Source organism: Adiantum capillus-veneris, chromosome 13 (assembly GCF_014529385.1).
Source record: "Adiantum capillus-veneris isolate H3 chromosome 13, ASM1452938v2, whole genome shotgun sequence".
NCBI lineage: Eukaryota > Viridiplantae > Streptophyta > Polypodiopsida > Polypodiales > Pteridaceae > Adiantum > Adiantum capillus-veneris.
The window spans coordinates 17505950-17525791 of NC_140943.1; the positions used below are offsets into that span (position 1 = coordinate 17505950).

The 19842-nt window shown below is 46.7% G+C and overlaps 1 protein-coding gene and 1 pseudogene across 3 annotated transcripts in view; one reads left to right on the forward strand and one right to left on the reverse strand.

Moving 5' to 3' along the window:
- TOP3A (topoisomerase 3alpha) overlaps positions 1-19842 on the reverse strand; it is a 222178-nt gene that overhangs the window by 201149 nt on the left and 1187 nt on the right. The window lies entirely within an intron of this gene.
- LOC147443656 (uncharacterized) lies at positions 6925-9929 on the forward strand (annotated as a pseudogene).

The window sequence follows — 19842 nt, forward strand, 5'->3', positions numbered from 1 at the left end:
CACTTGGGATCATCACATATAAGCAGTCTCGGATTGCTCTTCGGCGTATAGTACGTCGCAAGAAAAGGGCATTTTTAGCCAAACTGGAGAAGGATTTATATCAGCTCTTCTTGAGTCAGGACTCACATGAGGCCTGGAGTTTATTTCATGAGCACTCATCGCCTCCGACAATTACCTCTCCTGAGATTTGGGGTCAATATGTAACATCATTATATACGGTATCTGGACAGCCTCCATTACCAGATCCGCTACAGCCATGCCCTACTACTAGTACTTTCTTTACTTCGGAAATGGTGGAAAAAGCCATTGATAAGATGCAGACAAGAAGAGCATATGATCATGAGGGTTTAGTAGCAGAACATCTGATCCATGCAAGGGATCTACTTTCAGAAGTCCTTGCTCGTCTGTTTAATCGGGTCATGTGTGAAGGATTACCTGAATCTTGGAAATTATCTACTATCGTACCTATTTTCAAGTCAGGGGATCCTATGATACCCGAGAACTACCGTACCATTATGGTGGGTCACACATTGACTCGACTGTACGCATCCATTCTGGAACAAAAATTGAGTAGATGGGCAGAGAATGAGGGCATAAGGGCAACAGGACAAGCTGGATTCAGGAGGGGTTATTCCACTTTAGATCATATTCTTACGCTCAGAGCCATTATTGAGGAAGGAAGAGCAAGCGGGAGAAGGATGTATTGTTGCTTTGTGGATTTTCGGAAAGCTTTTGACACAGTACCAAGGGCCAGATTGATGCGCAGAATGCAAGAGTTGGGGGTCCCCAAAGAGATTATCTGGGGGATCATGGCCTTATACGGGTCAATAACTGGTTATGTACATACTCCAGAAGGGGATTCCGACATTGTTCATTCCACCGTTGGAGTAAAGCAGGGATGCCCATTGTCCCCTACTTTATTTGGTATGTATATAGATGAGGTATCAGATTACATTGATAGAGAGGGTGACAGAGGTGCTCAACTTGCAGGGTCATGGATCCCTTTGTTGTTATATGCAGATGATATTGTATTGATAGCAGAATCACCAAATGGAATGCAGAGGCAGTTAGATGCATTACATAAATTCGCGGAGGACAGCGGACTGTCGGTAAATTTGGGTAAAACCAAAGTTATGGTGTTTAACACCACACCGCAGTGGGTTAGGAGATCGGCACCTACATTTGCATATGGCCAGGATACAGTAGAGTACACAAATGCATACACATACCTTGGGGTGGTATTTGCAAGACCGAAGTTTACTCTTAAGAAAGCAACGAATGCTAGATTATCCAGAGCCTCTGCGGCCTTGGGAGGGTTGGAGAGGATGTGTTCACAAGTGCAGTTTCAGGAACCACGAACCAAACTTTGGCTCTTTGATACTGTGGTGGCTTCGGCTATGCTTTATGGGGTCCAGATTTGGGGACCCTCTGTGGATCACGATAATTGGAAGTCAATGGAGAGACCTTTGGTATCTATGATTTCCCGAATGATTAGAGCCAAGGCCTCCGTACCACACGCGATTACCCGAGCGGAACTAGCGGCCCCTCCGATAGAAATTGAAGCTCTTACCAGATCAGTGTCCTTTATACATGGTTTGTGGGATACAAATAATTGCCGATATACTAGACTGGCCCTCGAATCCTCTCGACAATTAGCAATGAAAGGGGATACATCATGCTGGTATGCGCAACTGTCCTCATGGTTTCAGAGACACAGGTTCAGTATGGAAAGATTACCCCCCTTCCAATACTCTCTTGAGGCTCCATCACTGGCAATTACACGAACGGAGATTAATAAAATCATCCGACAGGATCTTATACAGTTGGATACTAAGAGGACATGGGTAGACCCTACACAAGAATTGGGCACGAAGATGGCCGACTACAAAGAAAACTTCCTACAACTATCTGAAGATGGATTTGTGATTCGCCCGAGCTACATGGATACCCACCTGTCTCATGGTTTGAGATGTGCTATTGGTCAGATTCGTACATCCTCACACTAGTTGGAAATTGAATTTGGCAGATTTAGGGGAATCCCACCTGAGAGGAGAATTTGCAAGTTATGTGGAATGGAGCCGGAGACAGAATTACACTATATATGCCACTGCACGGTATACTATGAGATACGGGGGCGTTTTCATTGTCTCTTTAGAGTAGGCTTTGGACCTCTAGATAGAATCATGCAATACCAAGATCAAAGATGCTTAGGCTTGTACCTACTGGAACTACATCGGCACAGGGATAATCTAATGAGAAGACAAAGAGCACTACAGCCTCAGAGGCAGATCACAGATTTCTTCGGATCGAGAGAAGCAGGAGTGGAAGGAGAAGCAAGAGGCCAACAGCCAGCACAAAGGAGTACCCATATTCATACCAAAGGCACCCTAATTGACAAAGCGACTGAGCTTAGGAAATCGAGACGACCACGACCAAGATGCAGAAGCACACTTCACCGGAGGAGACTACAACAAAGGATTAGAAGCATTCTAGCCAAACACCTAGAATGCTCCTAAGAAGTCTATCTAATACTTTGTATTTAGTTTTTCGCATTTATTTTCACACTTTCACACTTTTCAGACATTGTAACAGATTCACCACTTTTGTATCAATTTGGCCTCATAGGTCACCCTGGCCTTTTTGAAGACGTTAATATAACATTTCATTTCATTTCACTCTCTCTCTCTCTCTCTCTCTCTCTCTCTCTCTCTCTCTCTCTCTCTCTCTCTCTCTCTCTCTCTCTCTCTCTCTCTCTCTCTCTCTCTCTCTCTCTCTCCAGCGCGACCTGAGGCAAAGCAAAGCAGGCAGCGCGACCTGAGGCAGCTGGTGTGCACCTGCAAGGCAGCCACCTACACGAGCTCAAGGGCTGTACAACAATCATCCTGCGCAGCAGAGGGGCTGAAGAGTGCAGAATGCGCACAGCCACAGAGTAGAACAACGCGAAGGTGAAGGGGAGGCAAGGGAGGCCTGCACGCGAAGCAGGGAGAAGTGCAGGAAATTGATGCGCACAACCCAGGACGCAACAGGCAGAAGCAAGCAAGGGGAAGGAGGAGTGTGAGCGGAAGAAGCAGAAGCGGGGGTAAGAGGAGCAGGCAGGGGACTACAGCTGAAGGAGCAACTCTCTCTGAGGATGGACCAACCAGATGAGTTGGATGATACAAGTAGCTTCGTCACTCCACAAAAAATGCAAGCGACTTTCAAGCGGAGGAACAGAGAAAGTATACTCTCGCCAGGTTCTTTACGGGCAGGGAAAACCATCAGAGTCAAGGATGATGTATTAATGGAAAGAATTCAAGTAATGATTAAATCAGAGCTCAGCTTTATGAGGGATGATATTAGGAAAGAGATGTATGCAAATGCGAATAACTATAAGAATTCTATGTATGCAGATATGAGGAAAGAATTGGATGAAGCGATTTACTTTTTACTTTTTACTTTTTTGGGCTAGAGCCGGCAAGCCAGCAAGGAACTGCCTTTGCTTCGCGTGCACGCAAACGAGTCAAAGACAAATTACCTTGCGGACTTGCCGACAAAGGGAAAAGCGCTTCCATGCCGTATCGTGGCATGTCAACGGGGAATGGAAGCAAGTTTCCCCCTCGGGGGAGTAAAAAGTCTTTTCATGCCATGTTAGTCAGTCCATGTTCCCTTGTTAGTCACGCCACCCGAGGGTAACATCGGGAAATCACCAAACGAATTCAGTGATGCATTTAAGGACCAAGGCTGAGAGAGAGGGACAAACCCTTGTAACTCACAGACCGTACTGAATCTTGCCCAGGTACTCCAGGATTTTCGCCTGGTAGAAAAAGGCCCCCGTCCAGCGGATGTCCGATAGGACTGCCATACCCAAGGTGGGCGTCGGCTCAAAGGAGGCATCCCGATCCGGCCAACCATGGTCACCAAGGCCCGCTCGGAAAGCCCCAGGACCATGTTAGGCGGGACCGCACCGTACGCAATAACTACAAGCCCTACGAGCTTTCAACACCCTCACGGGCCAGAGCATTGTAGTATCGCGGTACGGCCCCGCAGAGGAATGCTGCAACGTTATCCGCATAGGCACTCCTCAGCTGCGGTCCACGACGACCATTATGGGCCCCACGGGGGACAACCCATCCTGGCAATCGCTTTCCGCTAATCTCCCCTCCCAGGAGTAACACTTCGGTATCTTCACCGCTCGGATTGTTTAACAGCCGTCTAGCATGTTCCAAACAGGGTCGTATTGAGCTTCTGAGATTGTCCAGTTCAGGGCACTGTACCAACAAGTGCGTAAGTGACCTTGAACCTTCTTCCATTCCGCATAACGGGCAAGTCCTCGACTGTGCCCGTTCAATCTTATCCTTAAGCCTTAAGCCATCCACTCTTGCTAGTAACAAGACTTTCTCCTCCATCCCACCGGGGTTCTTCCCAATGCTCTGCCTATAGAGGTATCCACGCGTGTCCTCATACTTCCTCTCGATATAAGGATCAAGGGAGACACATTGATGTGAGTGTTCCCAGAGCTTCCAGCTCTCCTGTCTTGCGGTTTCAACAGAAGCGCCGTTGATATACCTCTGCCCCCAAAACTTTGTCCTTTTACACCAGGTCCACTTCTTGAATTGGTTCCATTCCGGTATATTATTAACCAAATCTGCAATCCAAGTCTTTAGACCTGCGTACTTGGTAAAAGCTCGTACCCTCTGTCCTGCACAGTAAGCTGGTACGGGGGGGAGCCCTAACTCCCGGTGAAGAGTTGCTGCTGCCACAGAACTCGACTTCGCGGCCTTACCGACTACCCACCTCATTCCAGTTGCTATAAGCGTCTCTAATGGGTTCAACTTCCTCATGTCATGTGAGCCCATAATCTCCGCTCCATAAGTCGCCACTGGGAAGACGCACGCCTTGAGAAAGGCCAACCTTGACCACATCGGAATTTTCTTAGAGCATAGAAGATGTTTATGGGCATATAAAGACTTACGTGCGCTCTCAATCCTATCCTTAAGGATAGTATCGATCGAGACTTCGCTGTCTATTAAGATGCCCAAGTATCTATATTCCAAAGCTACCTGAATCTCCTCAGGTCCGATGTGGGGTTTGAAGGCAATAAGTTCCTCAAGGTCCCCGTTGAACACGGTCGCCTGGCATTTCTTTATGCCGAACTTCATCCCCCACTTCTCCGCCCAACTATGCAATCTATCTAAACTAGCCTGCAACTCCTCCTTAGACTCCGCAAATAAAACTAAATCATCTGCAAAGAGCAGGCCCTGGATCTTCAGGAGTAGGCCTGGAATAGCCACCCCAAGGTCAGTCGCACTCTCATCCAAGATGTCATTAATGAATATATTAAAGAGAGTAGGCGACGCGGGACACCCTTGACGCACGCCACGGGCGATTTGGACCTCCTCACTCAACTTCGCTCCCACCCGCACTCTGACCTTGGAGGATTGGTACAAGGATGAAGCGATGCTTGGTAAACATGATGAGATGTACGCATCCTTGAAAGGGGAGATGCAGAATTTAGTGCGTGCAGAAGTGAATGTTATGGAATGTATTATGCAGAAAAAATTAGATGAGGCAATTGCAAGCTTTGATGCCTGGAAAACAAATGTGGAAAAGTGCATAAAGGAAAAGGATGCAGTGATTGAAGAGCTTAAAGGGGAGCTTGCAGCTTGCAAGATTATGCCCAAAATGGAGGGGGAAAATCAGCCTTCGATGTTGGAAGGAGCTTGAGGAAATTAAGGAGCAAGTGGAAACTTTGCGCAAAGGGGAAGAGCAAAATTCAAAAGCGGCCTCTTCATGGGCGGAGCGCCTTTTAAAACACAAGAGAAGGTTGACGAAGCAGAAGAATGGATTGCGGGTGCAAAGAAAGGGAAGGCCCAGATGCCAGAAGCAGTACAGACTTCTACCATCATCGATATGACCATTGAAGAGGAATAGAAGAGGAAGAATAGAGCCATGCATGTGCGTATTACAGGTATCAAAGACACTGGAAATGTAGAGGATGAAGTGAAGGAACTCTTGCAACGCATGGGCATCCCGGAACCTACGCATACAGGTGCTTGGAGAGTAGGAAAGAAGGGAATTGATGGAAACGGAAATGTCAAAGAGAAAGCACTTATTTTGCGATTCCCAACTATGGAATCAAGGAAGGAATCCCTAAAGAAGAGACCAGCACTTAAGAACACAGGGATATTTATGGGGGATGACCTTACTTTGGCGCAAATAACACATATGCAAGAGTTGATGCCAGAGATTAAGGCAGCAAGGGAGAAAGGAAAAATTGCATTTTATAGAGGAGGGAAAGTAGTGATTTTGGAAAAGCGCACAGCATGACGGTGCGAGACCTATGGGACCACACTCCGGATGGCGGCATGGAATTGTAATGGATCTTATAGATTGGATGTGAGTGCTTTTGAGGATAGCTTCAGAGATAGAGACATTGTTTTTTACTCAGAAACGCATTTGATGTCTGGACAGTTGATGCCACGTGTGACTGGTTATTTATGGGAAACAGATTGTAGACCAGATGCTAGATCCCAACACGAGAGCCGGGGTTCAGGAGGTGTAGCTGTCTTATTCAAGGAGGAATTGCAGCCGCTATTACAGATAGTTCGGAGAGATGACCAGGCGAGATACATGTGGGTGAGACTAAGAGCTGAGACGGGCAGATTCTTATATATTGCTATATGTTACTTTCCCCCTAGTACTTCAGTCTATGCCTCACCCAAAGGACAATCTCCTTTCTCTATACTTGATGATGACATATGGGAGTTTTCTAGAGATGGAGATATCATTCTCCTGGGAGACTTTGATGCCAGGACGGCCAACTCCCAAACGGTATTCTATGATACCTCACAGGAGATACTCAGAGAAGTGGATATTTCGGAGATGGGGCTTGACAGACACTCAACAAATAGGGAGCATATAGAGTATGGGAGATATCTCATGGAGATGACGGCTATGCATGGTTTGGCCATACTTAATGGAATAGAGATTTTTCCTTCTTCTGGGGGATTTACATGCTTTCCGCACACACATGGGGCTAGTACAGTGGATTATGTCATGACTTCACCGAGCTTCATTTCTAGTATTCAGGATCTTAGTGTGGGATCTAGACCTGTTGGAATAGCAGTGGACCATGCTCTTTTGACTTTTTCAATCTCCTTCCAGTATAGTGCTTCTCAGACACCACAAAGGATTGCACACACACGATATGCTTTTACACCAGAGACCGACTCGGTGTATGTAGAGGAGATTTACAGACGGATGTGGGCAGCCGAGCCAGTTTATACTGTGGAGGAGATTACTACTCTATTGACTGAGATCTTGCATGGGGCAGCAACAGAGGCATACCCACATACTCGACCAGATCAGAGAAGACGTTCTGGGAGCATACCTCAAAATAGTTGGTATGATGATGAGTGCAGAGAGACGAGAGCTCAGATTCAGCGCGAGCTTGTACTTGGGGTGATCACATATAAACAGTCTCGGATTGCTCTTCGGCGTCTAGTACGACGGAAGAAGCGGGCCTTTTTAGCCCAGTTGGAACGTGATTTGTATCGGCTCTTTTTGAGTCGAGATTCAGGGAAGGCCTGGCGTTTCTTCCATGAGCACTCCCCCCCTCCAATGATTACTTCTCCCGAAATTTGGGGTCAGTATGCAGCATCATTATATACAATACCGGGGCAACCGCCTCTACCAGACCCCACAGAGCCATGCCCAGACACCAGTACCTTCTTTACCACTGAGATGGTGAAGAAGGCCATTGACAGGATGAAGACTAGGAGAGCATATGATCATGATGGTTTGGTGGCAGGCACTTGATACATGCTAGAGATTTATTGTCAGAGGTTCTTGCACAGTTGTTTAACCGGGTCATGTGTGAGGGACTGCCCAGGTTTTGGAGTTTATCTACTATTGTACCTCTCTTTAAAACAGGGGATCCCAAGGTACCAGGGAATTACCGTACTATTATGGTAGGGCACACATTAGCACGGTTGTATGCGTCCATCCTGGAGCAACAACTGAGTAAATGGGCAGAAAATGAGGGCATACGAGCAGCAGGACAGGCTGGATTTAGGAGGGGTTTCTCCACCTTGGACCATATTCTTACACTCAGAGCCATTATTGAGGAGGGTAGGGCACATGGGAGACGGATGTATTGTTGCTTTGTGGATTTCCGCAAAGCATTCGACACAGTACCGAAAGCCAGATTGATGCGCAGGTTACAGGAGTTGAGAGTGCCCACAGAGATCATTTGGGGGATCATGGCTTTATACGGCTCAGTGATTGGCCACGTACGCACTCCTGAGGGGATTCCTGACATTGTGCATTCCACTATTGGTGTGAAGCAAGGGTGTCCTCTGTCCCCTACACTATTTGGTATGTATGTAGATGAGGTTTCTGACTACATTGACAGAGAAGGCGACAGAGGTGCTCAGCTAGCAGGGACATGGATCCCTTTGTTACTATATGCTGATGATATTGTGTTGATATCAGAGTCACCAGAGGGCATGCAGAGACAGTTGGATGCATTACACAGCTTTGCGGAGGATAGTAGATTGTCTGTGAACCTTGGTAAAACCAAGGTTATGGTGTTTAACACTACTCCGCAGTGGGTCAGGAGATCGGCACCTACACTCGTATATGGTCAGGACACTGTGGAATACACAGATGCATATACATATCTTGGGGTGGTATTCTCGGGACCGAGGTTTGCTCTGAGGAGAGCAGCAGAGACTAGACTGTCTAGAGCATATGCAGCACTGGGAGGGCTAGAGAGGATGTGTTCGCAGGTTCAGTTTCAGAAACCACGAACAAAGCTATGGCTTTTTGATACTTTGGTTACTTCAGCTATGCTTTATGAGGTACAGGTGTGGGGACCATCTGTGGATCATGACAGGTGGAGGAACATGGAGAGGCCCTTGGTATCTATGATCTCTCGGATGATTAGAGCCAAGTCCTCCATACCACATGCGATTATTCGAGCGGAGCTAGCAACCCCTCCTATAGAGATTGAGGCTATTACCAGATCCGTGTCCTTTTTGCACAGCCTATGGGATACACGTGGAGGCAGATACGCTAGATTGGCTCTGGAGTCTTCTAGACAGTTAGCGACGCAGGGAGACACATCATGTTGGTATGCGCAAATGACCTCTTGGTTTCAGCAGCATGGTTTCAGCCTAGATAGACTGCCTCCTTTTCAGTATTCCCTGGATGCACCTTCACTACCAGTCACACGGACGGAGATCAATAGACTTATTCGTCAGGATCTTATACAGTTGGACACCAGGAGGACATGGGTAGAGCCAGTGCAAGAGTTGGGCACGAAGATGGCTTTCTACAAGGAGCATCTTCTCCAACTCTCGGGAGATGGGTTTGTGATTCGTCCGAGCTACATGGACACTCATCTGTCTCATAGTTTGCGATGCGCTATAGGTCAGATCCGCACATCCTCGCACCATTTGGAGATTGAGACGGGCAGATTCAGAGGGATACCACCGGAGAGCAGGATATGTAAATTATGCGGTACAGAGCCAGAGACAGAGTTACATTACATATGCCACTGCACTGTGTATTATGAGATACGAGGGCGCTTCCATTGCTTATTCAGGGAGGGCTTTGGACCCCTAGATAGAGTCATGAAGTATGAGGATCAGAGATGCCTTGGCTTATATCTACTTAAGCTACAGCAGCATAGGGATAGTCTATTGAGGAAACATAGGACACGACAGTCACAGAGACCGATCACAGATTTCTTTGGATCGGGAAAGCCAGGAGAGCAGACACCAGCGCAAAGTTGTGCCCACGTGCATACCAGAGGCACCCTCATTGACAGGGCGATTGAGATTGGGAGATCGAGGCGACCACGACCGAGACACAAGAGCACACTCCATCGACGGAGACTTCAACAAAGGATCAGGGACATCCTAGCACGACATCCGAAGTGTCATTGAGAACTTACTCTACATGTCACGAAGTGATAACGTGGCGGACAGCAGAAACCCTAATTTCTGCCAGAAACCCTAATTTTCGGAAATCGCGGAGGCGGATTTATTAATTAAAAAAAAAATGATGAGCGACGCAAATTTCGCTTTTTCTCTACTTAAATGAGAAAGAGAGAGAGAATGCTTTTGCTTTCATGTTTTGACTCTCTGTGAGAGAGAGAGAGCAATTGCTTTTGATTTGAAGCTTTTGGGGCTCTGCTTTTGGGCATCCCTTGTAACCTTTAAATTAGTGGTGAGGGCCTCACTTCTCAGAGCATCTGGACGCAGAGTCTGAGAGTGAAACCCTAACCGCTCTCTTGTACTTTGATGATTGATTAATATAAAAAGAAATACCGAAAGGGGCGCCAGTCTTTGGGGCCAATATCTCTAGGCACGGAACTCCGCCGGGCCAGTGCAAATCTATTGTGATCTGTGAATTGTTTTGAAGTGGTTATTTGGTGTTGTCGCGGTTGATTCTTGACTTGGAGTGTCCAAGTCTGTTATAGTGGTATCAGAGCACGGCCGATTTCTCTTCTACGGGAAATCCGATCCCTGAAATTTCCGCGGCACCTATAGCTTCAGGCAATGATCAATCGACTCCCTCTGCATCTGGAGATGCGGGCTGGGATCACAACGAAGATTCAGGCAGAGAGTATGGCCCGCCTTGGCCTACTTAGGCGTAGCGGCGAGAGATAGAGCGTCGCCAGTTGATCGGCGATGCAACAAAGATGATGCTCAATTTTGCCAAGGACCCGAAGATGGCAAAATATATGAACCAGACCTCTTTGGAAGAGGTACAGACGGAGTGGCAGAGAACCACACCACCACTCCCGAAACCCGCTCTCAAGAAACCTTCTGCCTCCAAGAAATATACGGAGAAGGAACTGGAGAACGTGGTTGATGCACGGATTGCTCAGCTTTTTGACGCGCAAAAGAAAGCTAAAAAGCACGGCAAAAAGCAGAAGAAAAGCACTGACTTCCCGGGATTTTTGGGTTGTCGGTCGACATTTGACAAGGCAAAGAAATTGAAGAAGCGCGTCAAGTTTGAAGACCTACCCAGTTCTTCTTCTTCTTCTTCTGACATTTCTTCTAGCTCCTCGGATTCGAGCGAAGAAGACAAAAAAGGTAAAAAGCGAAGCAAGAAGCAACGCTTTGGAAAGGGCAAGAGAAAGGCAAAGAAGGCTAAATCTCGCCCAGAGACTGACAGTTCTACTTAGGACTCGTCTACAGACAGCTCAGATTCCGATGACGGAAAGTTTTATGCGAACAAGAAGAATTTTTACAAAGCCAACCAATATGACTTTCTCGAAGATAAAAGCAAGAAAGTCCAAGAGTTTAAGGAAGGTGGCCACTCGATCAAGTTTGATACTTTCTCAGGATACTCAGATGCTTCGAAGGCTTTGTCTTTTATATAGCAGTTTGACATCGCTTTCGCGGGAGGACGCTATTCAGAGCACTCCAAGATTCGGAGAGCTGCCTCTTACTTTAAGGGGAATGCTCGTACTTGGTGGTCCACGCTTCTATTAAGCAAGACTGTGCCAGTTACATGGCTGAAATTCAAGAGGCTTTTTATTTCTTCTTGGTTGACTCAAGAGTTTGAGCGAGATATACGAGCTGCTTGGAACCATCTCCGGATGACCAAGAGCGATACAGTGAATTCTTATTGTGAAAGATTCTAGAGCTCTTTTCTACCCGCCTCTTCATTCAAGAAGATCTCGTTCAGAGAACAGATTGAGCGGTTTACCTTGGGTCTACCTACAGAGATCCAAAATCACTGCTTGGAACAGAAGTCAGCTTCTGTTCAGGAGTTGATGAGTCATGCGAAGCGGGGCTTTGCCATTCACTCTGGCAGTCTGACCTACCCCACAGATGAGGCCATGACACAACGAGCCGAACAGACTTCTGGGAATGAAAGTAGAAAGAAAAAAGAGCAACCCAGAGAAAAAAAAAAAGAGGATGCACGACCCAAGCTTACTCCTGAGGAGAGAGCTCGCTTCATCAGAGAGGGGAAGTGCTTTGGATACAGGGAACAGGGACATATCTCCGCGAAGTGCCGTGATAAGGCACAGAAAGAACAGAATGATAAAGATGACGACAGGTCTGAGAGTTCGAGAGCAGCTGAGGAATGTGGCAAAAAAGGCAGATAGAAAAGCAGAACTGGTACCACATGGCGTGGGACCTGCACCGAATCTAATGAATGAAAGTACAAACTTTGCCGCTTTTGGGGCAAAGTGAAGGATCAAGAAGCCCTTTTGAAGGAGCCAAGGACAACTTCTTTTCACTTGGAATTGGCGGCTCGATTTGGAATTACGCCCGACAGACTGACGCCACAGGCGGAGGTAGTTCGACTGGCACCCGGATGGGATGTTGCCATTACACCGAGCATTCGCAAACTTTGTTTGCAATGACAAGGGTGTTCAGGGCACGCGAGTGATGTTCTACTCGGGATCCCTTGGTACCACAAGAACTACGCCGTGGTTGACTACCGGGCTGAGAAAGCGACTTTGATAAATGAAGGGCTTAGAGATTATACTTGATGAACTTGATGAAGGGCTCGATTTGGAATTACGCCCGACAGACTAACGCCACAGGCGGAGGTAGTTCGACTGGCACCCGGATGGGATGTTGCCATTACACCGAGCATTGGCAAACTTTGTTTGCAATGACAAGGGTGTTCAGGGCACGCGAGTGACGTTCTACTCGGGATCCCTTGGTACCACAAGAACTACGCCGTGGTTGACTACCGGGCCGAGAAAGCGACTTTGATAAATGAAGGGCTTAGATATTTTCACACGGCTACGGGATGGGGAGACAGTAGCTGGATACTCCCTTTGGGAAGGCTACTTGATGAAAAAGACTATGTTGTGCGTTACACAGCCGTTGAGGGAAAAGGTTATGACTGAATGCCACTGTCCACCTTTTACGAGTCACCGCGGCATTGCTACCACCATGAAAGGGGTAGAGAGATACTTCTTTGGGCCGAGACTCAAAAAGGATGTGGACGAGTTTGTGCGCAGTTGCTTGGTATGCCAGAAGGTCAAGTTTGACAGGCATAAGGCACAGGGATTGTTACAGCCTTTACCCATACCCACCCACCCCTGGGAAAGTATTACAATGGATTTCATTTTTGATCTCCCAAGAACACAGAATGATCACGATGATTTTCCGATTACATGGCACGTCTGAGACGATTGTCTCAGATAGAGACCCCAGATTTATGAGTTTGTTTTGGAAGGCAATTTAGGAGAACATTGGCACGCAGTTGGAGTTCTCGTCATCGTTCCACTTGAAGACTGACGGGCAATTTGAGATTGCCAATTCAGTGATTTTAGATTTATTGAAGTCTTGTATCTCGGATCAGAAGACTCAATGGGAAAAGAACTTACCTTTGGTGGAATTTGCCTACAATAACACGATACACTCTTCGACGGGGAAGACGCCATGTGAGATTGTTGAAAGTGCTGCGAAGGTTCCATCCTTCCTGAGCACGAAAGATTAGATATTGGAAGAGGATGAATATTCGCGAGATTTGGATACGGCTTTTGCCAAGGTTCGCGAGACTTTGCAGAAGTCTCGAGAACGACAGAAAAAGGAAGCGGATCGCCATCGTCGCGACTTGAAATTGAAGGAGGATGATTGGGTGGTCTTACTTTTGAGAAGGCACGCCTAAGAAAGAAAAAGGGAAAGGAGAGGCTTTTTCCAAAGCTTAGTATGTGATACTATGGACCTTTCCAGATTACTGACAAGATAAATGATGTCTCCTTCCGATTGAAACTGCCAGATACTTGGAGGATTCACAATGCATTGCATGTGAGTCTCTTGAATCCTGTTAAGGGTGATGTGCCTGATGATGGGGAGCCTGATGAGCAACCCAAAGTGGAAGAAAACGAGGAGATCCTTGTTCCTGAACAGATTTTGGCACATAACGATACGAAGAAAGGTAAAGTCCGAAGGCGGTTCTTGGTTTAGTTCAAGAACTTTCTTGCATTTGATGCGAAGTGGATGGAGGAGGAGGACCTAGCAAATACTCCTCGGATTGTGAAACTTTACCTCAATGCTTTGGTTTAGCATAGTCTACTCCAAACGGAACCCAGAATTCAGCTTGGTCGGAGATCTGGTGCAGTGGGATGCACAAGAGGGGAGTCACTCCACTCCCTTGTCAACAGATGCCTCGATTTTGATACTAAAGTCACTGATGTCTCTTTGAGCTTCAGGGATACTGAGAGCTGACAGTATTCTGCTGGATGACTTTATGAAATGGAATTCCTGATTATGATACTGATTTGTTCTTGACTTTTTGTAAGTGCAGGAACTGATAGACGAAACGACTGCAGCATTTTAGACTGATTGATCTCGAATAGACATGGTTGCAATAGGGGTTAGTCAATCGGACATCGATGAGGTCCCGATTGGACCTAGATGTGATTGCTAGCTACATTGCCGATAAATCATGGTCTAAGATCCGAATGAATGTTGAATGTCATGTGATGTCCTGTGATGTCTGGTGATGTCCTGTGATGTGACTATCGATTGTGTACATGTGCTAGATGTGTGTTCCTAGTGCGTAGGTACTAACAGTCAATGTCTGCTAAGACGGTTTATGGCTTTTGTCGGTTTTGCAGGCGTAATCGCGGTCGATTACAATGCTTTCAAGAGGGGGGTATGTCACAAAGTGATGACGTGGCAGATAGCAAAAACCCTAATTTCTGCCAGAAACCCTAAAATTCCTGCAAACCCTAATTTCTGCCAAAAACCCTAATTTTCGGAAATCGCGGAGGCGGATTTATTAATTAAAAAAAAAAAAAGGAAAATGATGAGCGACGCAAATTTCGCTTTTTCTCTACTTAAATGAGAAAGAGAGAGAGAATGCTTTTGCTTTCATGTTTTGACTCTCTGTGAGAGAGAGAGAGAGCAATTGCTTTTGATTTGAAGCTTTTGGGGCTCTACTTTTGGGCATCCCTTGTAACCTTTAAATTAGTGGTGAGGGCCTCACTTCTCAGAGCATCTGGACGCAGAGTCTGAGAGTGAAACCCTAACCGCTCTCTTGTACTTTGATGATTGATTAATATAAAAAGAAATACCGAAAGGGGCGCCAGTTTTTGGGGCCAATATCTCTAGGCACGGAACTCCGCCGGGCCAGTGCAAATCTATTGTGATCTATGAATTGTTTTGAAGTGGTTATTTGGTGTTGTCGCGGTTGATTCTTGACTTGGAGTGTCCAAGTCTGTTACACTACACTTCATTTTCACTGTCACTACTCACTTCTCACTTTTATTTTTTGCATTCAGTACCTTTGTACTTTTGTATTTAGACATTGTACTAGTTTCACCACTTTGTATCAGCTCGTCTCATAGGTCATTTTGGCCTTTTGAAGACGTTAATATATCATATCATATCATATCATCTCTCTCTCTCTCTCTCTCTCTCTCTCTCTCTCTCTCTCTCTCTCTCTCTCTCTCTCTCTCTCTCTCTCTCTCTCTCTCTCTCTCTCCACACGTACTGGCCCCAGTCCTTTGTAGCAGTGATGGGGGAGGGGGGGGGAGGGGGGGCAGTGCTCTTGAAAGAGCCGCCATGCCTCACGTGAGTCATGACTCAAGAATAGCTGGTATAGATCCTGCTCTAGGCGAGCCAAAAATGCCCTCTTCTTCCGCTGCACTAGGCGTCGAAAGTCAATCTGTGAGACTGTCTATGAGTGATGTCCCCCAAAAGCACCTCCCTCTGAAGTCTAGCCCTAGTGTCCCGGCATTCCTCATCATACCAATTGTTCTGGGGCATGCTCCCCGAGCGGCGTCTCTGCTCAGGTTGGGTATGTGGATATGCCTGTGCTGCTGCATCATGTAGTGTCTGTGTCAATATAGTAGTAAGCTCCTCCACATGTCGCACTGGCTCCTCTGTTCACAGGCCTCTGTAGATCCCATCTATGTATACAGAGTCTGTCTCCCGTGTGAAGGTGTAGCTAGTAGGGGCTGATGTTCGTAGCCTGTGTCATACAGTAAACTGAAAAGAGATGGTCAACAACACAAGAGCATGATCCACTGCCACACCAACAGGTCTGGGTCCAACAATGAGATCCTGGATACTAGAGATGAGGCTCGGCTGAGCCATGACATAATCCACTGTGCTGGCTCCATGTCTGTGTGGAAAGCATGTAAAACCCCCCGAAGCGGGAAATCTCTGTAGGCCATTCAAGATGGCGAATCCATGTGCACTCACCATGTCTATCAAGTGTCATCCATACTCAGTGTGTGCTCCATCTTGTGATAGTCTCGATAGGCCTGTCTCTACAACATCCAGCTCTCTCAGCATCTCCTCTGAAGTATCATAAAATATTGTCTGATGATGGGCAATCCTAGCATTGAAATCCCCTAGAATGATGATGTCACCATCTCTAGAGAACTCCCATATGTCATCATCCAAAATAGAAAAGGGTGTCCTCTAGGTGGTGCATACACTGACGTGCTCGGAGGAAAGTAGCAAATAGAGAAATGTATTGATATCTGTCTGTCTCTGCTCTCAATCTCACCCACATGTACCTAGCTTGCTCATCCCTGCGGACTATATGTATCAATGGCTGCAACTCCTCCCTGAATAACACTGTCACTCCTCCTGATCCCCGCCCTCTGTGCTCTGATCGTGTCTCCCGTCTACAGACTCTCTCATCTATATCCACTAATGTGAGGCATAGACTGCCCAGGGGCCTGAAGTGTCTCAGAGTAGAAGACGATGTCTCTTCCCGTGAAACTATCCTCAAAGGCGCCCACATCAAGTCGCATAGATCCATTACAATTCCAAGTGGCAACTTTGAGTGTGGTCCCATGGGTCTCCCACCGTCATGTGGAGCACCGCTCTACAATCACCACCTGGCCATCTTTGTAGAAGGCCGTCTTTCCCTTCTTCCTTGCCGCTTGAATCTCTGGCATTACCTCTCTCATATGCGCAAGCTGTGTGAGAGTGAGGTCATCTCCAAGGAATATGCCCGTTTTCTTTAGTGTAGGACGCTTCTTCAAGAAGTCCTTCTTTGCCTCCATGGATGGGAAACGGATGATTAAAGCTCTCCCTTTTGAAGTCTCCCCATTGCCTTGTGTCTTCTTCCCCACCTTCCATGCCTTTGTATGAGTAGCCTCACTACCCATCATGCGGAGAAGTTCTTTCACTTCCCCTTCCACATCATCTCGGTCTTTAAGACCGGTTACTCTCATATGCAAAGCTCTAGTTTTCCTTCGCTACTCTTCTTCTAGAGTCATGTTGATGATTATAGGAGTGGGGAGTCGGGGCAGATGTGGTTTCTTTCCCTTTCCCTTTCTTAGCGACTTCTATCCATTTCTCGGTCTCATCCGCCTTCTTTTGCGTCTTCATGATCACATCCATCCACGAAGACGTCTTTACCACCTTTTGTTTCTCCTCCTCTTTGATCATCCGTACATGTTCCTTGATGACCTTGATTTCCTCTATCACCGAAGGCTTGAATTCCCCTTCCTCTAGTCCACTGCTTGCTCTATCAGCAAGCTCTCGCTTTAGGGCTAAGACCTCTTCTTTAAGTGCTTTGGAGTCCGCCTTAAGTGCTTGTAGCTCTGCGTACAGGTCCTCTTTCTCTTTCTTCCACTGCGCGTCTTCGTTGAAAAACATTTGAAGAAGGTTGGCCTTCTCTTTCCACCATCCCTCCGTATCTGCTTTCCAGTCTTTCATCTCCCTTTCCATTTGTGTTATCCGCTTGTTTGTAAGCACAAAGGTTGCTTTCGGATGGGGCTTACACACTGGCGAAGCGCTCATGACCTATATCAAAAACCCAATCTGCACTTCTGCAAGGCCGACCCACTATGTCCACATCACACATACATCCATGTCCCGCATATTGCATACATATGTTTCCCTTATATCAATCAACATTCTTGATATTTGATTTTCTGATTTTCTACTAGATTTTGTCAAAGCTGTTCTGTATTTGTAAATCTGCAGGTCCTTGCAACTTCTGCCAAAAAATTCCTTGCAATTTTTGCCTTTGGTAAATTTACAGATCCTTGCAATTTCTTTCAAAATTCTCCAATCTCAGAAAGAGGACATGCACGCAGAGCTACAAGCACTTAAGGCGGACTCCAAAGCACTTGAAGAAGAGGTCTCAGCCCTCAAGCGAGAGCTTGCTGATAGAGCAAGCAGTGGATGGTTGTACGCATCTATTCTTGAGCAGCAGCTGAGTAGATGGGCAGAGAGGGAGGGGATACGCGCAACCGCATAGGCAGGGTTTAGAAGGGGTTTTTCTACTCTTGACCATATCTTGACACTTAGAGCCATCGTTGAGGAGGGTAGATCGCGTGGGAGACGGATCTATTGTAGCTTTGTGGACAAAAGAGACAGAAGAACCACACTTACAATGCACCTTCTTAGCAAGACCGGTACGACTCCATAGAGTTTTCAGCCATCAAGACCAAGCTAGCGATTTCTGCAGCAGATAAGCTCTGGCGTTTTTGCAATAGATCATCTAGCGTTTGCAAAACGCCAGATCAGCCTGGCGTTTTTGCAACATATACTCCAACCTGGCGTTTTGCAGATTCCCAACGACACATTCGGCCTTAGCTTCGATGTTTTCAGTTTTCAGCATTTATACTCCATACGGAAGCCCCCAAACCTCACAGTTCTCACCTTCCCGCAACAGATCCTCGCCGCACGATCAAATCAGCCAGCGTTTGCAGATTCAGCCCGCTATTCACAGATTTCAGCATCTGTGTTTTCAGCGCATCGTCACCTCCGTCGTCACTGACATAGAGTCTGAATTCAGCAGATATAAGAGTTGCAAATTTCAGCCCTTATCGTTTTCAGATTTCAGCCCGGCTCGTCGTCGTCCTCATCGCCGTCAACATCGTCGGCAAGTCCACTGCATTGTAGAGATTTGATCAATCAATAGTAGACCACTCTCGCCATAGAGAGTGGGGCCTTTGGAGGAGGGTTTGACAACATTCTGGTGTCGTATTCTTCTCTCTCTATCTCTTAGTCTCAGCACCTTCATTCACAATGTTTACCACTTTTGTTTGTGATCATTTGCAGTCTCTCACTAAGGGAACGGAAGGCTCTCCCTTCCGTAAGTAAAAGCAACCCTTGAGCACAGTTCAGAGCATTCATCTTTAGCAATGTTCAACATTCACTTCCGCTGCACCTTACACTCGAAGCAGATCTTCTTCAAATGTTCCACTTGATCGTGAGCCTCCCGGACCTTGGCAAAAGCAGTGTCCAAGTCCCATGTGTACTGATGTCACAAGACGGGCACCACATGCCAATATAAAAGAACAGACTGAACAGACTTTTAGCACTTAAATAACAACTGAACTGAAATAGAGAGAGAGCACACACGACACGGAGTGGCGGAAATCCACCCAAAGAGTATTGGCCCCAAACCTTGGCGCCCCTTTCGGTATTTCTTTATATTGCATCAACACAGTACAAGCCGGTACTCCAGACTCTGCACCTTCTCCAAGAAGCATGCCAAAGAACGAGCCCTAGCCTCATATTTAAAGGCCCTTGGCCTAAAAAAGCAATTATAGTGAAAAGCCTTCAAACTTAAAAGCATTTGGTCCAAAAGCAAAGCCAAAAAGCTGCCAACGTAAATCACAGAAATCCATACAGCCTACCACGTCATCAACCAACGCAAAACGCAAAAATCCGTACAACCTACCACGTCATCATGTCAACGCAAATTTCGAAAATCTGCCTGCTGCCCTTAGGGTTAGGGTTAGGGTTAGGGTTAGGGTTAGGGTTAGGGTTAGGGTTAGGGTTTCAACAGTTAGATGGATGCTCGTAGAGCGAATGGCTGGATATGCAAATGCCAATGTCAACGAAGGTTACCGGCCAGCCTATGCTGCCCCTACGCGGAAAGATTTATTTGCTCCTTTTT